General features: G+C 45.4%; 1 pseudogene; it reads right to left on the reverse strand.

The window, feature by feature from the left end:
- Positions 1 to 224: 224 nt before the first annotated feature.
- Positions 225 to 356, reverse strand: LOC123950082 (annotated as a pseudogene).
- Positions 357 to 19,682: the final 19,326 nt, after the last annotated feature.

The raw sequence follows: 19,682 nt of genomic DNA on the forward strand, positions 1-19,682 counted from the left end.
AAGGGAACCCTCACACAGTACCTGTGGCCGTGAAGGTGGTTATAATTCTTTGGGAGAACATTTTGGCCTTTCTTCCAAAGTTGAGCATACATATATGCTCTGACCGGGCAATTATACAGGGACACAAGAGGTGTGTTCAGTAACAGGACAGTTGTGTTCCTAATGGTACCAAACTAGGAACTACCCAAATATCCATCAATAATAGAATGGTTAGCTAATTTGTAGTATTTTCATACAAAAAAAAAATTACACCACAATGAAAATAAATGAACTCCAGCTACAATATGTGTATCAATTAGCAATAATCGCGCCTCGGATAAACCTCATTGGCTACGATACTGCCACTGCGCAAAGCTACAATATGTGTATCATAAACATAAAGTTGAATAAGCCTAATACAAAAGTATATGGTATGGCTTCATTTTTCACTCTAAAAAGCAGTAGTGGGCACCTGCATGGCTCAGTGGATTAAACCTCTACCTTCAGCTCAGGTCATGATCTCAGGGTCCTGGGATCGAGCCCTACATAGGGCTCCCTGCTCAGCAGGGACTCTGCTTCCCCCTCTTTCTCTGCCCACTTGTGATATCTCTCTCTCTCTCTCTCTCTCTGTCAAATAAATAACACCAATTCTCCTGAAACTGATTCAAAAAATTGAAGTAGAAGGAAAACTTCCAGACTCTTTTTATGAAGCCAGCATTATCCTGATCCCCAAACCAGGCAAAGACCCTACCAAAAAGGAGAATTTCAGACCAATATCACTGATGAATATGGATGCTAAGATTCTCAACAAGATCCTAGCAAACAGGATCCAACGGCACATTAAAAAGATTATCAATAAGAGAAGAGAGAAGAACCACATGGTCCTCTCAATTGATGCAGAAAAAGCATTTGACAAAATCCAGCATCCGTTCCTGATTAAAACGCTTCCAAGTATAGGGATAGAGAGAACATTCCTGAACTCCATAAAATATATCTATGAAAGACCCACAGCAAATATCATCCTCAATGGGAAAAAGCTTGCAACCTTCCCATTGAGATCAGGAACACGACGAGGATGCCCACTCTCACCACTCTTGTTCTACATAGTATTAGAAGTCCTAGAAACAGCAATAAGACAACAAGGAGAAATAAAATGTATCCAAATTGGCAATGAAGACGTCAAACTCTCTCTCTTTGCAGATGACATGATTCTTTATATGGAAAGCCCAAAAGACTCCACCCCCAAACTATTAGAACTCATACAGCAATTCAGTAACGTGGCAGGATACAAAGCCAATGGACAGAAATCAGTGGCTTTCTTATACACTAACAATGAAAATACAGAAAGGCAAATTAGAGAATCGATTCCATTTACTATAGCACCAAGAACCATAAGATACCTGGGAATAAACCTAACCAAAGAGGTAAAGGATCTGTACTCGAGGAACTACAGAACACTCATGAAAGAAATTGAAGAAGACACAAAAATTTGGAAGAACATTCCATGCTCTTGGATTGGAAGAATAAACATTGTTAAAATGTCTATACTGCCTAGAGGAATCTATACTTTTAATGCCATTCCAATCAAAATTCCACCGGTATTTTTCAAAGAGCTGGAACAAATAATATTAAAATTTGTATGGAATCAGAAGAGACCCCGAATTGCTAAGAAAATGTTGAAAATGTTGAAAAACAAAACTGGTAGCGTCACATTACCTGATTTCAAGCTTTACTACAAAGCTGTGCTCACCAAGACAGCTTGGTAGTGGCATAAAAACAGACACATAGACCAGTGGAACAGAGTAGAGAGCCCAGATATGGACCCTCAACTCTATGGTCAAATAATCTTTGACAAAACAGGAAAAAATATACAATGGAAAAAAGACAGTCTCTTCAATAAATGGTGCTAGGAAAACTGGAACAGCTATATGTAGAAGAATGAAATTCAACCATTCTCTTACACCGTACACAAAGATAAACCCGAAATGGATGAAAGACCTCAACGTGAGACAGGAATCCATCAGAATCCTAGAGGAGAACATAGGCAGTAACCTCTTCGATATCAGCCACAGCAACTTCTTTCAAGATATGTCTCCAAAGGCAAAGGAAACAAAAGCGAAAATGAACTTTTGGGACTTCATCAAGATCAAAAGCTTCTGCACAGCAAAGGAAACAGTCAACAAAACAAAGAGGCAACCCACGGAATGGGAGAAGATATTTGCAAATGACAGTACAGACAAAAGGTTGATATCCAGGATATAAAGAACTCCTCAAACTCAATACACACTAAACAGATAATCATATCAAAAAATGGGCAGAAGATATGAACAGACAATTTTCCAATAAAGACATACAAATGGCTATCAGACACATGAAAAAATGTTCATCATCACTAGCCATCAGGGAGATTCAAATTAAAACCACATTGAGATATCACCTTACACCAGTCAGAATGGCCAAAATTAGCAAGACAGGAAACAACATGTGTTGGAGAGGATGTGGAGAAAGGGGAACCCTCTTACACTGTTGGTGGGAATGCAAGTTGGTGCAGTCGCTTTGGAGAACAGTGTGGAGATTCCTCAAGAAATTAAAAATAGAGCTTCCCTATGACCCTGCAATTGCACTGCTGGGCATTTACCCCAAAGACACAGATGTAGTGAAAAGAAGGGCCATCTGTACCCCAATGTTTATAGCAGCAATGGCCAAGGTCACCAAACTGTGGAAAGAACCAAGATGCCCTTCAACGGATGAATGGATAAGGAAGATGTGGTCCATATACACGATGGAGTATTATGCCTCCATCAGAAAGGATGAATACCCAACTTTTATATCAACATGGACGGGACTGGAAGAGATTATGCTAAGTGAAACAAGTCAAGCAGAGAGAGTCAAGTATCATATGGTTTCACTTATTTGTGGAGCATAACAAATAATATGGAGGACATGGGGAGATGGAGAGGAGAAGGGAGTTGAGGGAAATTGGAAGGGGAGATGAACTATGAGAGACTATGGACTCTGAAAAACAACCTGAGGGTTTTGAAGGGGTGGGGGGGTGGGAGGTTGGGGAAGCAGGTGGTGGGTAATAGAAAGGGCACGTATTGCATGGAGCACTGGGTGTGGTGCAAAAAACAATGAATACTGTTATGCTGAAAAGAAATAAAAAAAGAAAAAGAAATAAATAAAATCTTTGAAAAAATAAAAAAATGAAAACTGTAGTGTCAAGAGATGCCTAATTTAGGTGATAAACTAAAGAAATGCAAGTGATTACCATGAAAATCTCTCTAGTGGTTCCCTCTGGGGAGACAAAAGTTGTTCCATTTTTAGTTGGATGGTGGTTCTGTGGATATTGGCTTTGTGATAATTAAGCTACACATTTTTGTTTTAAGTCACTTTCTGTATATGTGTTACATTCAGCAATAAGTAGTTAGAAACCAAAAGAGAGACAGGATTGGTGACACAGACTCTAAAGACCCCAAGGAAATCCATCCATTTGTTATTATTCCTTAGACTGAGTGGTACGCCCCCTAAGCAACAACAACAAAGAAACAAAAGGTTTATAACAGGGAACTTTAGTGTCAGGATCCACCCAATCAAAAGTATAGTTTGCCATACAAAGTGGGTATCAAACTAGCTGGGTCTGCTTCATTTCAGAGTTGCTGTGCTGCTGGTGGGTTAAACAAAAACCTTATTTTGGTAGCAGCTGCCCGAGAAGCCAGAATCAGAGCTGCACAGAAGGCTCTGGTGGTTTGGAAGACATAGCAGTAGATGAGGCTAATTACTACGGTGGTCTCTTTACAGCAGGGACCCAGAATTCCAGCCCAGGGAGTCTCCCAGAAGCACAGTGGCTGGAGGCTCCAGGAAGGTAGGAGGAAGAGGTACCTGTAGTCCCTGTGTAGACACTGGGAAGATAATGCCCCCTCCTTCCACAGTTTCTAAGAGGAGCCAGAGGGAGCTCTAGAGGGCATCTGTGCCTCCTAATTTACCCAAAGCCCCAGAGGTGATAGTTGATTCTGTGTGTCAACTTGACTGGTTATGGGGTGCCCAGATTAAACATCTGTGAGCATGTTTCTGGTGAGATGAGCATTTGTATCAGTGGACCTGTAAAGTAGATACCCTCCCGGGCGCCTGGGTGGCTCAGTGGGTTAAGCCGCTGCCTTCGGCTCAGGTCATGATCTCAGAGTCCTGGGATCGAGTCCCATATCGGGATCTCTGCTCAGCAGGGAGCCTGCTTCCCTCTCTCTCTCCCTCTGCCTACTTGTGATCTCTCTCTCGCTGTCAAATAAATAAAAAAATAAAATCTTTAAAAAAAAAAAAAAAAAAAAAAAGTAGATACCCTCCCAATGTGAATGGGCACCCTCCAATCCATGGAGGGTCTTTAACAGAACAAACAGCAGAGAAAGGAGGAAGTCACCCCTCTTTCCCTGCCTCACTACATGAGCTGGGGCACCTAATCTCATCTTCTCTTGCCCTCAGACTGGGATTTCCAGCATCAGCTCCCTTGGCTCTCAGGCCTTCCAACTCAGACTGTTACACCACTGGCTTCCCCGGGTCTCCAACATGCAGATGGCAAGTCGTGGGACTTCTCAGTCTCATAATCACACGAGCCGATTCCTCATAATAAATCTCCTTTTATAAACATCCCACTAGTTCTAAAGAACCCTGACTAATCCACCCCATCCCCAAGGCATTCTGCCTGCCTTGTCACACCGCTCCTCTCTCCCTCCTCTGTGTTCCGGGCTCCAAACCTTCTCCCCAGGAAACCATGCTCTGTTTAGTTAGAGCCTGGGTCCAGAGCATCCCCCACCATGCCATCTTTGCAACTAGGCAGCCTGCAGGGTGTGCTGACATTAGCAGCAGCTACAGGCCCTGTTTTACCTGGGATGAGAGTGGCATTTAGCACTGGTGAGAGAACTTCTGCATGAAACGAATCCCCCAGTTTTGTCTGGTGGAGAAAGCATTGCCTCTAACGTTAACCTGACCTGGGTTTAAAGCTAAGTCTGGCTATTTCCTGGCCATGAGCTATGTCACCCTGGCAACTTACCAGGAATGTGTGAGTTTTCAGTAATATTGCATAAAAAACATCTAGCATAGTGCCTGGCACATAGAAAGTTAGTGAAATGATATTGTTTTATTATTAATTACTGTCATAAAAATTCTTGATTATATATTAATAATTTTAAAAAATTATTGGAAGCAGCCTATGAAGAAAGGAACTGTGTACTCCTTGTGGAGAGATGGAAGTGAGCCCATGTAGGAGGAAGCACAATGCTTCAGCCCCTCTATACACTAGAGCTGGGACACTGGATCTCTTGACCCACGGTTCTGGGCCTATGAGGAAGCACATTTTTCTTTCTTGTCTGAGACTCTGCCTGCCCAGGGACAGGAAACAGGGGCTGAGTCTCAAGGAGTAGGGTGGAGAGTCCTTGGCCTAGCACATTATATGTATACTTTTCCAAAAGAGAAGGTCAAAAGTACATAGAACAGGTGCCACCTTTTGCAACCTTCTGTAGGTGCTCCAGTATTTACCATCCCCGTCTCCAACATCATTCCGTCATGATCTTAAGCACTGTCGGGTCAAAATATTTCCTTAAAAATATGTTGGAAAGCACCAGTTTGGAAGAATATGCTTGGAAGGAAAGACCACCATTATCCTCAGTCTACATAAGGAGGAGAAGTCATGGTTAGGAGGCAAATGGTGCTGGGAGGACCGAAGAAAATAGCAGGAGGAGTCACCAGTGAGACTGGGAAGATGGAGGTGGCCAGGGACGGCAGCAGGCTCCTCTAGGCAGCACTTGCTTGCAGGTCCATACAAAGGGGGCTGGAATAGAAACTGGAGCAAGAGAAGGTGGTAGATTGTTTGCAAAAATGTCTATCTACAACCCCTTCCATTTTCATACATGTGTGCTGCTCTTCCCATCAGGAAGTAGAGTCTGTTTTCTCTTAAATCTAGACTCACCCTGAGACGTGTTCTGATCCCCACAATGCAGCAGAAACTTCCAATTCTAGGCCTGAAGATGCCTTGCAGCTTCTATTTTCACCCCCTGGGATGCAGCCAACATGTAATGAAAGTCATGCTAAACCACCAAATGGAAAGAGGCCATATGGAGAGCAGAACAGCCCTGCCAGGCCCAGCTGTTCCAGCCACCCCAGCTGAAGCACCAGGTGTGAGTGAAGCCACCAATTTCATATTTCAGCCCATCCTGGCTCCCAGTGGAAGGCAGCTGCATGAGTGGCCCCGGCCAAAACCATGTGGACTAGAATGGCCCAGTTGACCCTGGCCAACCCACAGAAACACGGAGAAATAGTAAATCCTTGCTGTTTAAGCCACTAAGTTTGGTCTAGTGTTTTATGGAGCAATAGATAACTGAAACGGAATTCAACTCAAGCTATCACTTAGACACTGAAAGCCTGCTCAGTTAACATCACTAATTCACTGGCTTCAGAACATAATGCTTATTGATCTTTTATGCTTTTAATAAAGCTTCTGCTTTAAATATACACTGTGGCCAGCATGCTTGCAAGTGGGAAATTGGTGCCAATAACAGAGACTTCCCACATGTTTCTAATCAGAGATGTGCCAAGGAAAGAGTGTCATAAACAGTGATGGGTACTATCATTTATTGAGTGCCTCCCCTTGGGGTGGGCCCCATGTGAGATGCTTTACAGTCATTATTTCATTTTGTCTTTTGGAGGTAGGAATTGTAAAATGTTTCATTTTACAGATGAGAAAACTCTGAGGGTTATAAGGCAGAAGCATTTGCCTGCGGGCTAAACTGTGAATGAGTGGCAGAGCCAGGGTTTGAACCCACAGCTTTGAGTCCTTGACCTCCAAACTATACAGCCTTTCTTAAACCAGAATATCTTAGTTGTTCTTTGGTTTCAGCTGTTGCTTCAAATTGTGCGCTGGGGGTTGGGAACTCACAGAGATGGTTCCTGAAGAATTTCTTTCCCTCCCTGAAAGAGGTTACTGGCCCAGGAGGGCTAGCATGGAGGCAGGGATGAGTAGGTCTTTCAGGCCACTGGGGCACCTGGCATCGGAAGGCACAAGGCCTCTCTCTCCCTGAGAAGCCGCACATTCAACATTATGCAGTTTCACATTCTGTGCTCTTTATTTCCAAGAACGGAGCTTCCCCTTTGAAAGCCAGGAGTAGCCCCAGGCCACTCAGAGCCGAGCTCTGTGGAGTTTCCCCTTGTCCTAGAAGGAAAGAGCTTCATTTCTACCCTCTTTTAATCTTGGAAGCCTTCCTGCGAGAGTTTAGCTTTGGAAGAAGTGAGGGAGGCAGCTGGATGAATGCTAAGTAGGACATTTTTAGTTTGAACAGCGACTCTTGAGACACTGCAGTGAAAATCTAAGTGAAGAAGGCAGAAATAGTTTGTGTTGTGTGCAGCAAATTACAATTCAGAATACTTTTGATGGGTTTCAATGATGGGCCAAAATCAACATGATAACCTTTAGCAGAAATAAATGTAAACTCCCAAATGTAGGTGCAAATGATCATTTATACAATTTTAGGGTGGGAAAGAGCTGACTTGAAAGTAATTCATGGGAAAACTAATTGGGGTTTGGAGGAACATACATGAACTCAGAATAAACCAACAGTGAGATGCAGCTGCTAAAAGATCTAAGGCAATCTTGAGTTACAAATCCCTGTTTACCATGCCACTCCAGGTTAAGGGAGGTAAAAATGACCAAATGGGGAAGTCTGGGTAACATGCCTTTAAATAGATGCAGAGTCTGGGCTTCCAAGGAGAGCATAGATAGCTTTGGCTCTGCTCCAACGTGACCCCCACCTCCCCAAATTGGGATTGGTCAGATTTAAAGGCACTGAATCATGTTTTAAAGGGCAAAACTTTCAGTGTGCCTGGATGGCTCAGGCGGTTAAGCGTCTGACTCTTGATTTTGGCTCAGGTCATGATCTCAGGATTTTGAGCATGAGCCCCACATCGGGCTCTGTGTTGAGGGGAGCCTGCTTAAGATTTTCTCTCTCCCCCTTCCTAACTCCCCCCCAACACACAGACACACATACACACATGCAAAAAGGATGGGGTGAAACTTCCAGAAGAAGTTACAACACCCAGGCATTTAAGGGTAGTCTCTCTTCTGTCTGTCCTGACCAGGGCTTGCTCTTGGTCATCTCTTGCTGGGATGGTCTCCCTCCTCTCTCTTTGTAGATTTAGGGCCCAGGACCACTGATCCACGAAGACCTAGGCTCAGAGGCCAAGGCCATTCTACTCTTCACAGCAGGGAAAACAATCTCTTTGGCTCTTTTATTGCTCCTTTTCTCTAGCTGCTGTAGGTGGGGTTAGATGTGCCTTTTCTCCTTTTGGAGGCTAAGATCTGGGACTCAAGTAGGACCACGGAGAAGCAGAGAACCAGGCAGACTTTGGGGAATTTCCCAGTTCTGGCTCTAGGTTGACTCTGGTCAGGGCCTAGCAAAAGGAGATTTCTTTTCTATTGGAGCCAGGCTCTGTTGAGCTCTGCAAGGGTGTGAGGGGATACTCCTCTAGCTAATAACAGCACTCGTTTTCATCTATGCATACATTTTCTTCGGGAAACTGCCATGAGTTGGCACTGTGTTCCCCTCAAATTCATGTTGAAGCCCTAACTACCTCCAATGTGATGGTGTCAGAGATGGGACTTTGCAGGGGGGTCATTAGATTTAGATGAATTCATGAGGATAGGGTGCTCATGATTGGATTAGTACCTTATATGAAGATCGACTTCTCTCCCTCCCCCCACCCAACATGAAGACACAGCAAGAGGATGGTCATCAGCAACCTAGGAAAAGGGCCTTCACTGGGAATGGAACTGGCCAGCCAGCACCTTGATCTTGGACTTCACATCTTCCAGAACAGTTAAATGTCTGTTGGTTAAGTGAACCAATCTATGGTATTTTATATGGTAGCCTGAACAGACTACTAAAGAAACCTATTATATCTCTTTTTTTTTTCTTAAAAAAAAGAGGTACTTTATTTTTTTTTTTAAAGATTTATTTATTTGACAGAGAGAGATCACGAGTAAGCAGAGAGGCAGGCAGGGAGAGAGGAGGAAGCAGGCTCCCCGCTGAGCAGAGAGCCCGATGTGGGGCTCGATAACAGGACCCTGAGATCATGACCTGAGCTGAAGGCAGAGGCTTAACCCACTGAGCCACCCAGGTGCCCCAAAAAAGAGGTACTTTATAAGAAACAAATCTATGAAGATAAGAGACAGCTTGAGCACCATGTCATCTGCCATAACAATGCTATCTCATGGAATCACTGCAGTCCTTATTCTTGACAAGATGGGCTAGAGAGTGGCCGGAGGGAAGTGGTGGACAGGAGGATCCCGCGGCCATGGCAATATGAGAATGATATGGGGGCTAGGGCTCCTAATCCCAGGTGGACTGAGGCACCAAGGAAATCCCTTCAGTGGGGTCATTCCTTAGGATGAAGGCTGGAGTCCAACTGCTGTTTGAACTGCTCCCCAGTTCAAAGCTGCTTGGAGAAGCAAGCAGCCCACCTGAGACTGGGCACATCCAATGACATCTTCCAGGGTAAGGAGCTAAGAGGGAAAAGTTAGAAGAAAGGGAAGTATTACAAGAGAGTAAACAGAAATCCTCAGGGAGGCTCCTGGTTACCATCTTGGCAAGGGGGGCAGAGTTACAGGTCAGGGACTATAGGACAAATAAAAAGATAGGATTCTGCAGTCTCACCATGTTTGGATTCTCAGTCACCTCTGGTCAGTAAAGCAGAATAACTCATCCTTTCTTCTGCAATGCCAGGACTGGGAAAGATACATTAAACACAACAGATGTAATTTGAGAGACTGGGTCCTAATTTCTATTGACTGGATTTGGAGTAAAACATGCCAGCTAAAGTGGGCAGAGTTCCCCCTTGAAGAGGGGAGAATAGGCTGAGCCCCAGGGCTGATGGGAAAGAAGAACAGCAGTGATAAAGAAACGGGATATTATCACCAGGGTGGTACAATTAGCTGGAGTGGCAGAAGGGTAGGGAGGGTAAAGTCACAGGACCCCACCTGGGCAAGACATCATTACCCCTCAGGGCTGTGCAGCACTGCAGGCTGTCCCTGGAGGAGCTGAGAGGCTGAGCAGGGTGAGGGGTGGGGGTAATCCTAGGAGGTCTCTGGAGTCCTTTCCAGCAATGAGCAGGGAAACCCAACAGTCAATCTCAGCTCTCTGGAGCAGGCATGAGAGAGGGACTATGTGCAACTGTACAACAATGATTAAAAATGCCAGAGAAATATTCTGTGGGCTCTATTTCTGATGATCCTTTTCTTTCCAACTTATTTGGAGTTGATGTTACCTGGTAACTTTATACTCACATGGGGCCGGCTGCCTATCCAACCTGCTCTGCCTGCCCAATCTCTGCTGATCAGATGGGACTCATCTACAGGAGTTATGAGCAGAAAAAGTCTGATATGGAATGAGGGATACAATTTCATTCATTCACAAATTTGTGAAGTGTCTTCTCTACTCTAGGCCCTGTGCCATGTGCTGAGGGCAGAGAGAAGGAAGAAAGCCTTTGCCTTCAAGAAACTTGTAGACCAGGGGCACCTGGGTGGCTCAGTTTAAGTGTCTGCCTTTGGTGCAGGTCACAATCTCAGGGTCCTGGGGTCAAGCCCTGCATTGGGCTCCCAGCTCAGCAGGGAGTCTGCTGTCCCTCTGCCCCTCCCCCGACTTGTGCTATCTCTCAAATAATTAAAAAAAAAAAAAAGCTCACAGTCCATGGGTAAGGCAGCCATGTGGACAAGAGACAAGTGGAATTTGGTGATTCACTTAATGAACGTTTGTTGAGTATGAGCTCCACACTAGGCACTGGAGATTTAGCAGCAACAAGACAGACAGGGTCTCTCCCCTTGGAGAATACTGCAAAACATTCCAGTGGAGGAATCAGACAATAGGCAAATCACACATAAAGGGGACCATGACCCATTGTACAAAGTGCCATGAAAGAAATGTAACAGATGAGGGAACAGAGTAAGAGGGGCGGGCTTTAGAAAAGGTGATGGTGGGAGGACATCCCCCACAAAAGGACAAAAGGACAAGTAGGCTTCCACCTGAGGCTTGAGAAGTAGCAGCCAAATGAAGAGTGTAGGGCAGAGCATTCCAAAGGGACATTTACCACAAAGACAGGAAAGAGCACGGTGTGGTAAAGCAGAAAGGACATCCTTGTGCCCAGGTGTGGTGGGTGATGATAGGAGATGGGCTATTGGGAGATGAGACAGAAAAAATGCAGGAGGAAAATCCTACAGGGCTTTGTGGGATTTGAAGGAGGATTTTATTTTAAGTTCAGCTCAAGATCAGCATTTCCAGTCTTGGGACCACAGGAGTGGGAACTTTAAAAAAACCAATATTGCCAGGACTCTGATGCCCTATTGAATGTGATCTGCCCTGCCTCTGCTCAGTCTCCTGGCTCTAGACTTCCTTCATGGAGTAGCAAAAGGAGGTGGACTATTCCAGGAGATGGAGGGGTTTGAGTGCTTTGGAGCCTGCCAGGAAAGGGTCTTTGAAGGAATCAGAGGTGGCTCAGGAGACAATAGAGGAAGGGGAGGGACTCAAGGAGAGAAGATCCAGGACTCTATGTCACCTGGTCTCATTCTCCTGACAATCACTTGGGGATGATTCTTTCTGTCTCTCTCTCCCCCACTACCTCTGGCCCCTCCAACCACCACAGAGGAGGGAGAGCTACAGAATTCCTCCAGGAAGGTTTCTTTCTTGGAAGGCCTGGGCTTTTCAGAGCCAGTGCTACTGCCGTAACATTTACCACATCAATTCTGGAAAGGAAGAAGCACGGGAAGCTGGGCCAGGCAGAAGGCAGGAAACTTGGGAGCTTCTCTGGTTTAATCTTTTCTTCTGTTTTATTTTTAAAAATCCACTTTGCAAAGATGTATGGTCTCCAAGTTTCTGAAAAGGGAAGCAGCAAAGAAACTCCTTCTGGTGTGAATGAAAAGAATTACATAAACCACAGTAAATTTAGTATGAAATTACACTGCCAGCCCCAGAGGAGAAAGATGCTTTTTCCATCCTGCATTAGCCATGTTCAAAGATCCATTATCCTAGGCTCCCAGTCTGTCTACATTTGAAGGGACACAGTGGCATGTAGGTCTCACCCATCTCATAGGATGGAAGCTGCTGGAATATATTAATTATTTGACCTTCCTTAGGGCATTAGGTTTTTACAGGAGTTCCTTTTTTGTATTTAAATAGTTGTGTCATTTTTACTTTCTAAACTGGGACCTGAGCTCCTGCTGATTCTCGGGCTCCATTAGATCAGATTTTTCTTGCTCTTCACGTTTTTCTATTTCAACACATCCTGAAATCCTAGAAGCAAAAGGGCGAGGCTTCTAGGCTGAAAGGAGAGAGCTCAGACCTTCAGATATGGGTTTCAAGTCTAAGCTCTACCACCTTTCAGCTGTGTGACCTTGGGCAAGTTACTTAAGTTTGTATCCTCATCTATAAAATAATGATAATTGGGGCACCTGAATGGCTCAGTCAGTTAGGCATCCAACTCTTGGTTTCAGCTCAGGTCGTGATCTCAGGGTTGTGAGACTGAGCCCTGGGTCAGGCTCCGCACTGGGCATGGAGTCTGTTTAAGATTCTCTTCCCACCTCTCCCCTGCCCGCCCCTACTCTTGAACTCTCTCTCTAAAAAGTAAATAATTAAAAAATAATAACAACAGTTATTCCTGTTGTGGAATATATTCCACAATATGTTGTTGTGGAATTTAGTTAAAGAAATGTGTTTGTGATGCTCTTGGCTCACAGTAATTTTTCAACAAAAGTATAGTAGGTTCCTATTTCAATTGTTCTAACAACATCTGTTGTCTCCCTCTGAGATACTAATTTTCTCCAAAGGTTGCTGGGTGTGTGTCCCTCATAGTGTGAAGTCCAGCTGAACATGCTTCATTCATTCATTCAATAAAAATTTATTAAACTCTTACAATATGCCCAAGGCTGAAATAGATTCTATTGATAAAAAGAAAAATAAGACACTGTCCCTGTCATTTATGGGTTTACTGACATTGGACAAGACAGACATGAAAGCCACCTTGCAGGCTGGAGCAGACCACAGCATAAGATGCAGAAGTCCCAATGCCGGGCTTTCCTGAGCCACCCTTGGTTCCTGTGTGGTGAAGCCAGGATGAGAAGTAGTCAGAGGGCTTCTGTGGAGTTTCTGATAGGTCACCACACACATGGGAGAAAGCTATGGATATGCTCCCAATGGTGGGAGTGATAGCTGGACCTTGGGGGTCCCATACAAACCAACAGAGACCAAGTGCAGTAAGTCCACCTGGGAATGGAGAGAGGCATGAGCTCTGAACAGATCCAGAGAAAGAGACTTGAGCATAAATTACACAAGCTCAGAATTGGTTCACAATGCCAGCATGGCACAGACCAGTCAGGAGGAGAAAGGCATGGCTCTGGAGACCAAAGGAACTAGGGCGCCCTGCAACCTCCCTTCCACCGTAAGGTTGCATAAAGCCCCCTCCATCCTTCCTCCCTCTTGGGAAGGGAAACAGGGGTTGATGGGCCAATAGGAGACACCGAGAATTTTTGGGGGGGAGATCGGCATTTCCTAATAGAACTATTGCATTACTGAATGTGCTCAAGTTCTAAACCAGATTCGACATTTGCCTAATTTTTCCTACCCATCCCACATTTTCTGGGAAAGATGACCAGACTGGCTATAGACAATAGAGCTCATTTTCTCTCCCATCTGACTTATAACATGGCTAAATTTTGTGACCCATTTTCCCTTATGTTAGGCTCAGCACTGAGCACCAAAGAAACATGCAGCTAGTCCACACCGGGTAAAAGAAACAAGAAGAGGAAGGCCTGCCTCTGTCGATCCCATTTCCAAAAGATATAGTCAAGCCAATGTGCATTTTTTTGTATCAAATACAGTCCTGGGCCCTAGGGCATTTATTCTCCGTTTTTGATGCCTAGACCACACCCAGCCCCTCACTGCTCCGGAGGTGGGGAGAGAGGCAGCAGGCCTACCTGGACCTGGGGCCAGCATCCATTCTGTGGCCAGGCACGTGGTTGTTTTTTGTTTGTTTGTTTTTAAACTGAGTTCCCAAAGATGAATCAACTCCATGTCCCCAGAAGTCCCCACAGGTCCCCACCCTGGCCACACACACACAAAGCCACATACCCCAAACACACAGCTAAGTTGAGATGTCATGTGGGTGGGCATGGGAGTTTTCAGAGTAGAAGGGTCTTGGCTCTGGTTCCATGACGGAGAGGAGATGGGGGTGGGGTGAGAAGGCCCCACCTCTCTCCTGGGGAGATGCTATGCCAGCATGTGTTGCCAGAATGGATTGTCCCCTCGGGGCAGAGGCAGATGGGGAAGGACGGTTCCTGACCCCAACCAGAGAAAGATATTCTTTCTCATGAGCCTCATGATGAACATTTCTCTTGGGTGTGTGAGACAGTCTGTGTCTCCTGCCCGGGGCAGGTGGGAATGTGGGGAGGGCAGGGTGCCAGGGTGTGTGGATGACATCATGGGAGGAGAGGGGAGTGCTGTGGTATCACAGAAATGTGGGAACTTCCTGGGCGAGAAGTCTGGAGGAGGACGACAGAGTTCGGGATCCTATTTCTGGCTTTAATAACAGCCCTGGTGACAAGCAGCCACACGAGAGGGACGCAGGCAGGCAGGTCTGTCAGGGAACAGTGGCACCTCCTGCGTGGAAGGAGGGTTTGCTCTGAGGTCTTGGTGGCCTTTAATGCAGGGTGGGGTGGGAAATGTGGGATGCATTTTAGCTGTGAGAAGGTGCAGATGCATGAGAAGAATGGAACAGGGTGCAAAACAGGTGCCACAACAGGGCTTCAAAGCAGTTGCTGAAACACAGCTGAGGAGACTGTGTGAGTAAGGTGGACTGAGCAAGAGCAGACACCCTGCCAGCTCCTTGTTTGTGTCCTTGGGAGATTTTCTTAACTTCTCCAGGCTTCTATCGTCTCTCCTATAAAACAGGGATAACAACAGCACCTTCCTGGCAGGACTGTCAAGTTTAAAAAAGTTCATATATACTTGTAAAGATAAGAATGACACTTTTCACATAGTATGTGCTCAAGAAAAGTTAACGATTCTTATAGTGGAAAGGGCACTGTGGTAGGACACAGAAGATGGGGTTTTAGTGCAGACTGCCAGTGACCAAGTGAACGTCTCTTTGGGCAAGAAAGAAAAAAGGGATCAGATAATATCAATCTTCTCCTCCAACTCTACCATTCTAAGACCTTGACTTGGCCATCTATACAGAGTTGACAGAAGTTCACTTTGCTCCAAATTATCTTGGGTATGCCAGTGTCCGCAATTCTATCTTAAGGGTGTAGGCCTTTGAGTGAAGCATGTTCTTTAATCTTCTGCTCCCTTCTTCAGAGAAAATAGGTCCTAGGGGTGGTTGCTGGGTATTTAACCAGGGGAATGAATGAATTCTTCCAATAATAAATGGAATTATAATAATGATGATGATGATAAAAAATAATGGTCCCAGAGTAACAGGAGGCCATATTTTCTCTTCAGAAAGAAGAGAAAAAGGAAGAATCAGGAATCTAAATTTCCAGTACATGGCTTTTTCTAGGCTAGTTGCTGCCCTAAAGTGACTTTTATAAGGAAACAAAGATGAAAGCAATTGTGGCATGAATAATCTATTAGATAAAAGTAAAAACCCAATCACTAGACTATGAAGGGAACAAAAGCCTCGAGTGGGAAACTGAGGGAGGTTGAGACCAGGAGGAGTTCTTGAGGTTCTGTCCATACCTCTAAGGGAATCCTAGGTACTCCACACCTCTTTGGGAGTGGACATCTGAATGTCCCTGTAAGAGACTGTCGTTGCTGGGCATCTTGGAAGTTCTATAGATGCTGGAGTGAAAGCTTAATTGGTCTTCTATAGAAAGCTCAGGGAAGGAATATGTTACATAATGATTCAGTGATGCCCTCCCTACTGGGCACTGCAAATTGAGCTCAGAGAATGTCTGAAATGATCTATAGTCATCAGGCAGAAATTGGAGTGACTAAGATGACAGAATTGTTGTCATGCAAGTCAGAGGGAATACTCAGCAACTGGTCCAGAGAGGAGATGGGAATGGGTGGGAGGAAAGGGGAAAGGAATGTCAGAATTCCAATGACTTATTGCCTGCATGCCTCCTCTCCACAACTCCAGCCCAGAAAGAGAGATCAGTGGTGGAAGTGGATCCTGAGGTCACCATTCAGAGGTGAGTAATAGGAAGAAGTCAAAGAAAGTGAGATTCTTTTAAACATTCTTGGTTTCCCCTCACTGAAAAGAAATCCAGGATAGAAAATGAGTTTTCCCTACCATCCTGCTGCCCTGCCATAGTATGGTACAGGCCACCATCCAACTGATCGGTCCCATATTGAGCAATCTCAAATTAGGATAATGGTGAAGAAGATTTATATAGTTACTCACCAATCATTTGTTCCACATTTATTGAGATTTCTTTTCTATACCAGGTGGTTAGGACATACAGAGAAATTAGTCCCTAACCCAGCAGGTGATATGCACAACACAGTGTAGAGTGGAGGGATAGGAGGAGGCTGGGAACATCTGCCAGACATGGGGCTTGGGAGAGAGAGCTGATTTGAATCTTAGAGGAGAGGGGGAGTAACCAGGTGGGCAAGGAAGCTGAGAGAGGACTTTTGGGGCACAAGGAACATAAATGAAAAGGGGTAGGGAAGTGGAAGTTCATGTGTGTATAGGGAACTGGCTGTGGCTCTGCAGAGGGCAAGTGGAGTGTCAACAAGTGGAAGCTAGTACGGAAAGAACCTAGATGTCCATCAACAGATGAATGGATAAAGAAGATGTGGTATATATATACAATGGACTACTATGCAGCCATCAAAAGAAATAAAATCTTGCCATTTGCAATGTGGATGGAACTAGAGAGTATTATGCTGAGCGAAATAAGTCAACCAGAGAAAGAAAATTATCATATGATTTCCCTGATATGAGGAATTTGAGAGGACAAGTGGGGGTTTTCGGGGGTAGGGAAGGAAAAAATGAAACAAGATGGGATCGGGAGGAAGACAAACCATAAGAAACTCTTAATCTCACAAAACAAATTGAAGGTTGCCGGGGGGAGGTGGGTGTGGAGAGGGTGGTTGGTTATGGACATTAAGGAGGGTTATGTGCTATGGTGAGTGAAGTTGTGTAAGCCTGATGATTCACAGACCTATACCTCTGGGGCAAATAATTATATGTTAATTTAAAAAATTTAAAAAATAAAAATCTCCTTTGAACTGAAAAAAAAAAAAAAGAAAGAAGTGGAAGCTGGAAAGGTCTTGAAGGGTTGCAGGCCATATAAGGAAGGATGATCTGGGGAAGAGAGGGGACAGCCTTGGCTGCCCTTAGGGAGAAGGTGCTGCTTCTGTGGGGGGAATGGATGGGAGCAAGGCAGGCTGGAGGCCCAGACACTCAATGGGTTGTTAGGAGGAGGTGAACTAAGGATGTGGGAACAAAAGACAGCCATGAGGTATGTGGGAATGCAGTTGAGATGACCCAGGGGTCACAGATTTGTGAACTGAGGGTCAGGGACAGGGAGAAGGAAAGATCAGGAAGAGGCAAAAGGGGGTGGTGAGGAGAGGGAAGGAAGTCGGTGGAGGTGTATGGAGGGGATATTGTCCTTCTGTTCTGGTAAAAAACTGCCTATCAATTCTCAGAATCATGGATCACAGTCTGGATTGGGAGGGACCTTCAAAGTGACTCACTCTGCACTTGATCTTAGCCAAAAGGCCGAGAGCCATCTCCTCTACAGTACCCTCCTGGTGCTCAGCCATGCAGCTTCTTCATTCACACACAACACCAGATTACTGTGCATGGACCATGTGCCTGGAGCTCTATCAGGCCTTGGGGATATGATGGTTTAAAAAGGCCAATGGGTCAGGATGAAGAGTGCAGAGAAGAATGAAGACATTGGGAGGACAAGGCCAGCAAATGAAGGTTTAAAGAATAAGGGTTATGGGGCACCTGGGTGGCTCAGCTGGTTAAGCAGCTGCCTTCGGCTCAGGTCATGATCCCAGGGTCCTGGGATTAGGCCCTACATCGGGCTCCATGCTCAGCAAGAGCCTGTTTCTCCCACTCCCTCTGCCTGCTGCTCTGTCTACTTGTGTTCTCTCTATAGCTCTCTGTCAAATAAATAAATAAATAAATCTTAAAAAAAAAAAAAAAAGAACAAGGCTTGTGCAATATCTCCACATGCATTCCCCTACAGCTGGGATGGCCTGCAGTGTTATCCCCAGCTGGGACAAGGAGGCCAGGTGCATATAAGCACCCCCTTCAGTCAACAGGTTCAAGTTGCCTTTGGAAGGAAATGATTTTGGCAAGACCATCCACAAGAGGCTGAGGGCTGGCAGCACTCCTGTTAGCTGGGGAATTGGGTCTTTGGTTATAAGGAAGGCCTGGGTGCTGCATTCCAGTGTCTACCACAGAAAAAGCATGCCTTTGAGTATATCCCGATTGGGTTCACCTGTGTCTATTGGTCTGTGTGTGTGTGTGTCTCTGTGTGCAGGCTGGGGTACCTGTTAGTGTGCCTAGCTGTAGTGCTGCCCCTCTTGGATCAGGGACCATGGCAGCTCTGCAGACAGGGAGTTAAGCCTTGCCCTCTGCCAACTACTTTGGTGGACCCCCCAATTCTTTCCTGTGTCCTGTCCAATCTGGACTGGGTGAAAAGGTACGGAACATGGGCTTTGGAGTGAGGGGCGTCTGTGGACTCTCTCCTAAGATTCTACTTCTGTTCTCCCTTACTGAGGGAGGGGGAGAGAAGACTATCCCATAGGACTCCCTCGTGCACATTAGAAAAAGCACTCCTTGCTAGCAGGCCTCATGTGAATGAACATCCTGGCAAGCAGACTAGACAGATTCAGCCCACACTGGACCCTTCCACAGGCCACCCGCAAGAACTATCTTATCTGGGTTGTATTTCCTGAGCCATGATGGTATGAAGAGGGCTTTGGCAGCCACGTCTTCCTGAGGCAGTCTTTTCCAAGTCCAAACCTGAAATTCCAGTTACTATCAGAAATCAGGATGACAGTACCTGTCATCCTGTCATGAGTCCAGGGTTCTGTAGCAGACTTTTGCCCAAAGGCCCCTGGAAGGGTTGGCTCCCCAAATTCAGGGCAGAGGACAGTATGAGAATGGCCTTGGAGAGAGCTGGTGCAGGTAAGAAATGGAGCATCTCCTGGAGTGCCTGCATCTGTCTCCCTCAACAAGGGACATGGACCCAATACACTGTTTGCACGTAGCATGTCCAATGACCAAATGCCGCTAGGAGGAGAGATCAGCAGAGATGAGTACCTAAGACCTGACTTTGTAGAGGTGGAAAACCAGATCACTCAATGCTCTGGACCTTGTACCGCTACATCCAGGGCAGATTATATCAGTGGTTCACCCAAACTTTGTAACTTGATGCTTCGCCAACTAGTTTCTCAAAGAGCCTGCAATCACTCTTGTAGAAATAAAACCCCTCTCTTTCTAAAGGTTTATGTTAATGTATTCTCTTACACACGTAATTTTTGGCTATGGTAGACTGGAAGGTTCCTAGGGCAGAGTGGCAGGAGATTTAGAGTTCTTGAATTCTTGAACACTAGAGCCATAAGAAGCTTGAGATCATCCCATGCAGTGCTCCAGCTCAGAGCCCGAGGCAGAATTCTCCCCATCCTGTTTGATTCAACCGTGAAGTGAACAATGAG

The sequence above is a fragment of the Meles meles genome, chromosome 8, assembly GCF_922984935.1.
Source record: "Meles meles chromosome 8, mMelMel3.1 paternal haplotype, whole genome shotgun sequence".
NCBI lineage: Eukaryota > Metazoa > Chordata > Mammalia > Carnivora > Mustelidae > Meles > Meles meles.